This window comes from Magallana gigas, chromosome 9 (genome assembly GCF_963853765.1).
Source record: "Magallana gigas chromosome 9, xbMagGiga1.1, whole genome shotgun sequence".
Lineage (NCBI taxonomy): Eukaryota > Metazoa > Mollusca > Bivalvia > Ostreida > Ostreidae > Magallana > Magallana gigas.
The window spans coordinates 21,886,120-21,897,823 of record NC_088861.1 but is presented as its reverse complement, the minus strand read 5'-3'; positions in this window follow the sequence as shown (position 1 = coordinate 21,897,823).

Sequence of the window (11,704 nt, the reverse complement as noted above, 5' to 3'; positions counted from 1 at the left end):
CAAAACTAACTAATTCATAAATAACTGGTAGTGAACTAAAATAAATGCAATGAAAATGTTTACAAATGTCGACCGAAAATGTACGAAACGTGTAGTATTTGTAACTAAGAGTGACAAATCGCTATAACTTCCGCTCTCTGTTTCGTAACACAAAGGTGAAATGTGGAATTACAAGGAGTTACATCTAAATAAGAAATAAGGAATCATTCTTTGAGTATTATGAGGTGATAATTTCGGTTCGGGCTTGATCAAATCCAATAAAGCCCGAAGGGCTTTATGATAGATTTGATCACGCCCGACTGAAATTATCACCTCATAATATTCAAAGAATGATTCCTTATTACTTATATTTGTATAATTTTAAGCCATCGTACAATTAAATATATAAATATAAATTAGCAAACCCCGCTGGCGCTTCAATTTGGAGTCATTTGTATTATGGGTTATATAGTACAAAATCGATACGTAGTGTTATCACAGGCAAAGACACTGGGAAATGTAAATATAGTAAGATATTACTACAAATACATGTATTAATTTCATGCTCAGGAACAGTTATAAACTGTCGTTCCCAACAAATGGATACATTAACGGATTGGACACAAAGTCGTACTTAATATGTTATTCCTTTCCCTAAGGATCAAAGTTACAATCGATATTTATTTATTATGTTATATAGGTATAAAGAATAGTAAGCACATAATATAATATGAAACATAATATTGCAATATTAAAAGATTTGAAATTAGCCATGGGGAAAAAGAAAAGAGGAAGAGACACAAAATGTAATTTTTACAAAAGTCACATAAGCAATAAAAATTAATTAAGGTAAAAAATAGAACACTAAAGATCGAATTATAATAATTATAAATGAAATATATGATAAAAATAACAGATTTAAGAATTTAGTGCAGAAAGAGGTTTACTACATTGTAAATGTAAAGTATAATGTAGGGTGATACTATGCAAATCATTAATGGCATAGGTATTAAAAAATTAGAAACTTTTTGTTGACTTGATATAGAGTTGAACTGCTTTAAAAATTAAAGAGACAGTATAGCTGAAAAAAAGTGTGTTCAACTTAAGATTTACCCAAACCCATCTTTGCTAGCCAAGGGTTTCCCTTACAATGCGTTTCTACAATACGTTATGAGAAGCGTAGTGTATCGGAAACCCTTGGCTAACGAAAATATACAAACCGGAATAATATTAAATACGTGGGGTTTGAATGACAGAAATTAACGCGTGCTGAAATATACAAGATCTTCGCCTGACTGCGGTCATCATGGAATACGAGGTTTATTGCCTAATCCACATTTACACTTGAATGAACGGATAAAAGTTCGTCAAATAACCGTGAAATAGTTCGTAAAGCGACCGAGACACGTTTTGTCATCCTAGTAATAATTTCGAGCGAGGAATTGTCACTATTGACAACTCTTCTCCTTTAGGGTACTGTCTTTCCACAAATTTATCTAAAAATTAAATTTGTAGTCATAACAACAAATTTAATTTTTAAATAAATTTGTGGAAAGACAGTACATTTTCTTTTGCGTAAGACGAAAAACAGTATCAGATATATATTAAATTGATTTACATATGCATGACAGATAAAAAATGTATCTTACAGAGACATCATGATGGTGTTGCACAAACCAATGATTTACCAAATATCGAATTTAATATACACAATTTCCACATATTTTATTTTTAAATATCATAAAATCGTTTGGCCAACACATGAATATTGAGTTTCTTTTCCCTTCCATAGACACACAATTAAGAAATAAACAGCAATTCAAAAAGTTAACTGGGATATGAACTTGGTTGGTCACGTGATCAAATCCTGTGAAGCCCAAAGGGCTTCTTAGAAGATTTGATCACGTACCAACCAAGTTCATTCCGGTGAACATTTTTACATTGCTGTCTTTTACTTATATTTACGTTTGAGAATGGCAAACCGTTCAGAATCATTAATATTAATAGAATCATTCATTATATACTCGTGTGGGATAGTGAAATTCCACAGAGGGGACAAGATTCATGGTCTGGGACGAGGCTTTGCCGAGTCCTAGTCCGTGAATCTTGGCGCCGAGCGTGCCCATACATGTATATACCCAACTTGTGGCCTTTTAAATTGTGTTTTAACTGCTGGAATAAATATATATGCTTAAATAATACCAAGAATGCATAATTTGAGACTACACTTTGAAACAAATAAAACATATTTTAAAATCTAATATCAGTAAAGTGATTATTCTGGTAAATCTATAAAAAGCATAATATCAAAAAATCAAACACGTAGATCCTACCTGTTAACCCTTCGCTCCAAACATTGAGATTTATTCATCAAATCAAATTATAAAAAACAACTTTTGGTACGCCTGATCGAGAATACTCCACTCAAGTAGAAAACGTTTTCCATGTTTAGTTGTGGATGAAATTAAACTATTAAAAGACCCCCTTATACTGTACAAAGGAGGTGGAGGGGGGTAATTAGACTCATAAAAAGTTGACAATTTTTCTTAAAGCAGTCAAAATTGAAGTGCAGAGAGAACTCATTTTTTGTTGGGTCGATAACCCATACATTGCCACAACTCTTACTAATTTTAAACACTGACAACAGATGAATAAAAAATATCTTATCTTAGAGATATTAAGCTTATATCAAATCAAACATTATAATTGGTGCAGTTTGATAAAATAAAATCTTCGATTTAACTCAATTAGTTAAAATTGAAGGGAACAATGTAGTCTCAGTAAAGATAAGAGTCGCAATCATTCAATTTACGTCAGGTTTTTTAAACTTCTTCTTTGCCATAAAAACAATGACATGGAACGACGAGCTTTGTCACCAGTGGTTTTCTTTTATCCTTGCATATGAAAAACATGCATGTGTATGCATTTTCAATTTTACTGTTCCATAGCATCTTGTGTATAGACCAGTGTAACAAGTTAGATATATATTTTCAATTATTGAATAGGTTGTAGAAGATAGAAGGTAACTATTTCCTGATGATCAAGTCTACAACAATTATGTGTCCGCTACCGGTGTTTTTCAAGAGATTGGATTTGACCCACCTCTTGACCCCCACCCCCCACGCACACGCACAAAGCAGTTTTGTCCCTCTAATAACTCAAAGGTAATGGTGCAAGAAAGCTAAGCAAACTTAAAGACTTTTTTTTATAGCTTTTTGTTAAATTAGTCCCAGGTGTTAGACACAGTTTTCTTCATAATAGATATATATACTAGTGGAAAAAAGAATCTGTGCATTATAAAATTTAGTATAATTTTTCTATATCTATTGTTTGTATTTATAAAATTTAAACAATCAATATTATTATACTTTCATGTTAAATACTGAAATCTGATTGGTTTAGACGCAGTTGATAATCCGTTCTATTACCCTCAGCGTTCGCAACGGGTAACACAACGAATTGTTACATGCGCGTAAATTATGCGCGTACGGTTCGCTGTAGAATTCACTTAAAGCAGTAAAAAATTCTCTAAAATGAAGACATTCAGTATAATAAAATAAATAGTGCCTGTTTGGGAGGATAACAGTGGAAAATTGACACCTCTCGTAAACCATTGTCAACCTCCTTTTCGCGTCGGTTGACAATGGTTTCCTCGGGGTGTCAATTTCAACTGTTACCCTCCCAAACAGACACTATTAAAAAATTTATATAATGGTAATGTTTTTGACAATATCGGATGGTAACCGTCCTGGTGCACGGACTTTTTCATAATTAGTGAGCACCTGTTGTTTATTGAAGAATTTGTACGCACGAATTGTACGGGCCAATACTGTTTGGAATAAGAACTGTAAAGAATTTGTTTAAACTTTTTTTGTTAAGGAAATCACTTAAGTTTCAACAAAATTTAACCCTATGTCATGCCACGACTCAACCAAAACCAACGTAATCGTGCTGTTGGGATGCTGCAAGCTGGAATGGCACAAAATACTGTAGCAAGACACTTTGGAGTTCATCGGAACACCATCCAGTCATTATGGAGACGTTTTCAACAATCTGGCAACACTCAGGATCGACCGCGCTCTGGGCGACCTCGTGTGACGTCACGTCAACAGGACAAAGACATTAGACTTGTGCATCTAAGAAATCGTTTCCAGACAGCAAGTTTGACTACCCGTAGCATTCCAGGGCTTCGACCAATTACAAGTAGTCCAAGAACTGTGCGTAATCGTCTGCGCGAGCAAAACATCAGACCAAGACGTCCAGCGGTGCGCCCAGTACTGCTTCAATGTCATCGTATCGCCAGACTAGCGTGGTGCACACGACATCTGCGATTCAGAATACAGGACTGGGCCAATATTCTGTTCTCTGATGAATCCAGATTTCATTTGGATAGCAGTGACGACCGTTGTAGGGTGTATCGTCGCGTTGGGGAGCGTTACCAGGACGCTTGTGTTGTGCAACGTCGACAATTTGGTGGAGGTAGCGTTATGATGTCTTGCCTTGGCCAGCTGTTTCCCCCGATTTGTCGCCGATCGAGCACGTCTGGGATGAAATGGAAAGACGTTTACGCCGTTTACCAAATCAGCCAGTGACATTGGTTGATTTAGGCCAGGCTTTAACCAACATCTGGAACAACATCCCTCAAGCCTTTCTGAACACTTTAGTGGCATCAATGAGGCGTCACTGTCAAGAATGCGTGAACGCAAATGGTAGTCACACGCGTTATTAATTTTGTGAATTCAATTTCAAATAACAGTGACTTTCGAGCGTGCTGAAATTGACGTTATTCGACGTTGACATTAATGTGTTATGAGGTGTTGTTACGAATACATGTGTTAACAGTATTACAAAAAATAAAAGAAGATGGGGGTGGAAGCCGTGTGAATGCCCATTCATAAATGCTCGCTTGCTGAGTTAAACGGGTATTTAAATTCCACTCCGACTTACCTGTGCTTTAGATTTCGTAAGGATTGGTACAAAAGTTACGTCATGTCTCGCTCAAGAATATAGAAAACTAAACACAATTTTCAATTTACAAGTAGTCGGTTTATTTTAATATTATGATTAGTCAGAAAAATCATCAGAATCTGTTTGGCATTCGTATGCATCATTAATGTTTGAAATGAATTGTTTATTAGCACTAACAGCGTAATTGCACTGATGGGGAGAGTACCCAAGATACCAAATGACACTACAGATGTGGGCGCAACATCCGACAGTGCGGGCGCCATATTTACACTGACAGTACCAACCTCACACACTTTTGGTAGTGTACTTTACCCACAGGTTGTAAAGAGTACTGTTTCGATGTCTGGATTGAATTCTTTATGAATTAATCCAGATTCAATTTCAGACACGTCTATGTGGTACTGGCCGTTTTCAGTGTGCTCTATGACGTAGGAATTTGCTTGCCGGACTTGATATACACCAAATGTTAACTCTCTCACTTCATCCTCACTAAGAACAGGACAATCAACAACAACATCATTAGCATCAATTCTTTTCCATGACTTGGAATTAGCTCTAAATGCATGCGTGTCTGTTGTACTCAATTGTTTCAGAGCATTTGCGTTTTCTCGAGATTTTATTAACATCTTATAACCAAGACTAAGATCACCATTGTCGCAGGTTTTAAGTGCCGGTCTGTATTTATTAATCATACTGCACACTATTCGCACAAAATCTTCTATGTACGGAATTTGACTGTTATGGACCACATTGTTAAGATATAGCCACTTTTTTATCCTTCCGTTAGCTGCCTCGACATCCCACCGAATTTTGGTCACCAACCTTGACGAATTAGCCTCTTTTGTTGTATGTTATTTTCTAGTTTTAGGTAGAAATGACGGTATTTCTATTTGAAAGCCACATTCTTGAAGAAATCGCACCGAATCCCTAATCCTCTGTCAACGATCAATACGTCTTATTCTTTTAAAAACCCATGAAATTGCCGGCGTTTGTTTTCACAATATGAGATAGAATGGAGGCGTCATTATTGCGACCGTTGGCAAAGAATGGACCTACCACATCGACGATGTATCCATCTGTTGCTGTAATGATGAAAGGCTTGACTAAAGGTCGGTTTTTATGCATTGAGTATGTAAGGCGTTGGAACTTGTAAGACGAACTTTTTTGTATGTAAATATATGTTCCATCTAAAACCAGAATAACGGTGTCAGAAATCGGATCTGTAAAGAGCTGTTTAGAAATGTTTGTGGTGTGATTGTCAACGATGCTTTCAAGATTCATGGGAACAAAATCTTTCATCATTGCATCATTGCGACCCTAACGACCTAGGTTAGGGTCTTGCACACTCTCAGGCAGTTATCATAGCGGAAATTCTATAGAAATTGCGTTTAAAGTACATGCGATAAATAGATAGCGTACATAAGCGTCGGAACCTGGGGGAGGGGGCTTAATTTTTTTGCAAAGTTAGACCTAACCATTAGACACATAGCATCATAGAGGGTTCAGCATCCCCTCCCCCTTCCACTTTTTCTCGCAGGAAAGATAAATGTTCCTAAATTTACCTTTAAAAGATGAAAACATTGCCAAGTTTGGGTATTTTTTTTTGCTTGGCAAGATTTCTGAGGATTAGTCTAACCCCCCCCCCCCCCCCCCCCCACTTTCAATTTGCTTTCGACGTCTGTTTACGTATGTTTATTTATGTTCATGGAGAAATGTGTTATTACTAAGTCCAGTGATGAGTCTGTCGACGCCGGGTCAGAAATCTAAATAAAATACTACTACTGACCACGGTGCGTCAGATCATTAGCATGCACTTGATCGCATTTACTTATTAGGAGGAGAATGTTGTAGCGCAGTGTCCTTGCGTATAAAATGGGGGTGCGGGAAACACAGCTCTCCAGTAGTCATCTGGAAGCTATCTTTCTGCCTCCTCTTTTTATACAGGTAAGATAAATTATAACGCTTGCGCGCATTCTCAAAAGTAAAGTTAATATATCCAGAGGGTTCAAATAATATTTTATTTTCAGAGATTTTTGCAATAAATATTAATGTTGATAAATGTTATTGTAAATACTATTGATATTTATTATTGAAATGTCATATCAATGTGTTGTATCTAATTAAAAAAAGTAGTCTTCTGGAAGCTGTCTTTCTGTCTCCTCTTTTTATACAGACTGGGACGCAGGCTACTCCCCAGGTTGAGGAGGAGACATTCCGGAAAACCTTGGCTAGGGCAGCCGCCAGGCTGGGACCAGTTGGAACAAAGATCTCGGGGATCTATATAAATTAAATATCATAACACTCCATATAACCCTTGGTGGACTTTTATAAAATAGTACTGGAGGTGTTATGATATAACTAAATGATCAATTAACCTCAAAATTAATGAAAACTATGAAAGAATACAAGTATGTAGTACACAAGAATTCTTGATTGACAACTGTCAAAACTTGTGTAGATAATCTTGGCTAGTGTCTCTATAAATCTTCGCTGTTTTTACATATTTGACTAATGAAGCAATATGCTTTTACAATTTACCCACTCTCCAGCATTTTGTGCATTTGAAGTCTCCTGAGTTTTAGTAACAAATTGCATTGGAGACTGCTCTAGTTGTTATGATACAACTATATTAAGTTTTTCTTATTCCTTTCTGTCCCAACTTTATAAATTATGGAAATCCCCTGCATTGAATTTTACCATGTTTATCATTATCACCTCTCATAAATTCTTGTGAATAAAAAATCGGAAGTCAATGATTATCCAATCAACGGTTAATGTTTTCAAAGATTTGAAAACTGTGCGAAATACGTGAAAAAAATATCACATATTACAGATTCTCGTTTTGCAACAGGTCATGCTAGATCTGTTTTGTTATAACAAGAAGCATAGCTCGACCCTATCATTAACCACGTACAAGTACTAAGATATATATGCATGCTCTTGAAATAAATCCAGAAGGTAGCATACGACATGTATCTTTTTAACCTTATAAATGTTAAATGGAATATTTCACCTGTGGTTAAAAATGCTAAAAAAATATCACACAAGAAACAAACCAAACAGACATTCGAACGAACAAACAAAAGCAAGATCGAATCCAAAAACAAACGAACACAACATACTGTGCCAGTAAAAAGTAATTAGAGAGAACATTTTCCTTGAGCATTATTTAAAATCATTCTCGCAATTCATCTATTACGCAATCGATATCATTTAAATATCAGGTCACTTTTGGGTCGGTGGTACTGATGTACTGGTGGATGGTCAGTGGATATGGATAAGCAGTCAGGAGAGGATCGAGTACACAGACTGGGGACCAGGCGAACCGAATGGGGCTACACGGGAAGGCTGTCTCATGTTGAATGGCGGGAAATATCATTTTCACTGGAACGATGCCAACTGTCATTCGCTTCAGTCTTTCATTTGTGAAAAACAGTAAGTTACAGTAATAAATGGTTATAAAACGGGTGAAAACTTTGACGATTTTATGAGATTATATAACACGAACTGTTTTGACATTCTTAACATTGATGTTTTTAAATTATCAATATCAGTGTTCCTCTATACACAAGTTTAATCTTTTGCGAGTTTTATTTAGTGACTACAGGCCAAAATAAGTAATTTCCAAACAATTACCAGTCACACAAAATAAGTAATAATTTTTTCTAATATGTTAAGACTAGAGATTAGTACAGACACAGTCATACATGTATTTTTAACCAGGCGCTGAATATTAGGAAAAATAAAGTGTTTGATGTATGAGGATTGAAAATAGAGAGAACAAACAGCTATATCTTGCTTTTTCAAATGAGAAAATAAAGCATACTTATGACTTCATGTATTAAAGCTGTCTGATCCGGTTTAGCATCAGATGTGTTATTCATTAAAAAAAACTCTCCGAGAATATATATATATATATATATATATATATATATATATATATATATATATATATATATATATATTATTAAACAAAACAGTTCCGAAACCTTACTTGATATTTGGGGGCAGTCAAAACCTTTTTATAGGATATACTGCTTCAGTTTTGGGACACATCATCGGCTGTTTTTTTTAACTCATAGATTTCTCTTTTGGGATATTTCATAGCCTATTGATATTTGATATAATGTATTTGCTTAAAAACCGGAAAAATCCTGTATAGTTTATGAATAAAAATGCATATGTACTCAAAATAGAACCGTTATTTTATAGCATTTAAAGATGTTGCCTTCATTGTGTCAATCAGCTCAAACATAGCCGTCAGCATTTATCTGTATACTCTATCATGTTGTAGGTTGGACTTAGGAGGCAGTCCTTCAGTAATTGGATGAAACGCTCTTTAACACAACGATAATCAATATTATAAAAAAAAAAAGTTTATAAAGAGCAATTTGGATTCCTAGCATTTTTTTGGAAGGGGGATAGTAGTTGCCCTTTCAATTTATTGATTTGATTCTTTGCCGTACTTTCTGAGTAAAAGGTTTCTAAAAGCTACCGTTTCTCTAAGAAAAAAAGAAAGCAATTGTAAATTAACACAACTGAAAAAACCATTCTCATTACCTTATTGGCGCACATCCATGCCCATCTTTACAGCATTTAACGTTATCAATACAAACACATGCAAATCTGTTTATCCATATAAAGTAACTACCTCAAGAATGAAGACTGACTTTACAATGTAAGTTTGAATCTAGACTAACATAATTCTCGACAAGCATTTCCAGCATTTTTATCGCGACGTTGGCAAGCTGGTGATATTTAAAAGCGGCCAAAAACCTGCTTTGGTTTTGCAGCTCTCACCAAATTAAATAGTTGCAGAACTGCAGCTCACTGGTCTGAAAAAAAGATTGGATGGACGACCAGAGAGCTACATGTACAGTGTTACCCATCGAAAAAAATGTGTATTTATTGCGCACAAAAACGTGCGCTATTTCTAAGCTTTTCTAAGCTGCCATAGCAACATATCTCTAACCGTTTGTTTCTAACATATATTCATTTACTACTTGCTAAAAGCCTAAATGGGCCTAACATTGAGAACAACAAAAATTTCACTTATTTACACCGCCATTTTGGATGGCAAGACAGTCCGGTCCAATTCGCTTCTTGCATCAATTCTGCATGCATTTTGTTTTGGAAGTAGTGGTGAAAGTAGTAAAACAAATACTATATTATAATATGTAATATTTTGAAATACTAGACTTTGACCCGTGCGTGCACGGGTTGAGATTGTATACGATATTGGACATTTTCGAAATAGATTCATCGACACACTGTATTATTGCCATTTACATAATAAAGCTTTAAGCCGACAATAATGCTATTAATTTCACTACACTCTGCTTAGTTAAAATAATCTGTGTCTCGGGACAGGCCAATGCCTCCCATATACCAATAATATAGCAAAAAAATTGCATAATCGCTCCGAAACGCATTAAAAATAACAGTCAAATTAACCATAATAAACAATTTTGAGGCTGTAAATACCTTTCATCTAAAAATTTAATTCATATTAATGAAGAATTCAACACTTTCTCCAGCAACGTTTTTCACTCGATTCGAGTTGACATTCGGAACTACATGTATCGTGATTTTTCATATGAAATGCACTGAATTTAGAGTTATCTCGAGTCTATTATTTTAATATAGTAGTATAGGTAGGGAGAAATAAACAAAGAAACAGCGCACGTTTTATTGTGCAATAAACACACAATTGTTACAATGGCACTTTTTTCATACCAGTTAGCTACAAATCTGCCCCTTCAACAATTAGTAATACCAACATAAAACATGTTCATCCTATTGAATTTATATAAATGTTAAAAACATGTTAACAAACCTAAAAAAATATTATCTAGCAAAACCAGTAAATAATTCATCCTTGCAGGTCAACAAGACTATACCACAAAACATGTAAAGACTTTACCACAATTACACGTAAAGCCTATACCACAATAACGCGTAAAGACTCTACCACAATAACACATAAAGACTATACCACAATAACACGTAAATACTCTACCACAATAACACATCAAGACTTAACCACAATAACACGTAAAGACTATACCACAATAACGCGTAAAGACTATACCACAATAACACGTAAAAGACTTTACCACAATAATGCATACCATAATAACGCGTAAAAGACGTTACCACAATAAAGCAAAAAATACAAGAATTACGGGAATAAGTCTATACCACAGTAACACGTAAAGACTATACCACAATAACACGTAAAAACTATACCACAATAACATATAAAGACTTTACCACATTAAAACGTAAAGACTATACCACAATAACACGTAAAGACTATACCACAATAACAAATAAAGACTTTACCACATTAACACGTAAAGACTATACCATAATAACACGTAAAGACCATACCACAATAACACATAAAGACTACTGTGGAATCATTAGATTTCGTGGTGGCTCAATTTTCGTGGAATTCGTGGGTACCTCTCATCCACGAAATAACATCCTTCACGAACTGATAAATTGGGGCAATAAAGCTATATTTCCCTTTGTAGATATATAAGAATACCCGAAATTACGTCCCCACGAATCTGTAAAATATAAGCCATCCACGAAAATTGGCCCCCTCGAAATTCAATGATTCCACAGTATACCACAGTAGCACGTAAAGACTATACCACAATAACAAGTAAAGATTATACAACAATAACACATAAAGACTTTACCACAGTAACACGTAAAAACTATACCACAATAACATATAAAGACTTTA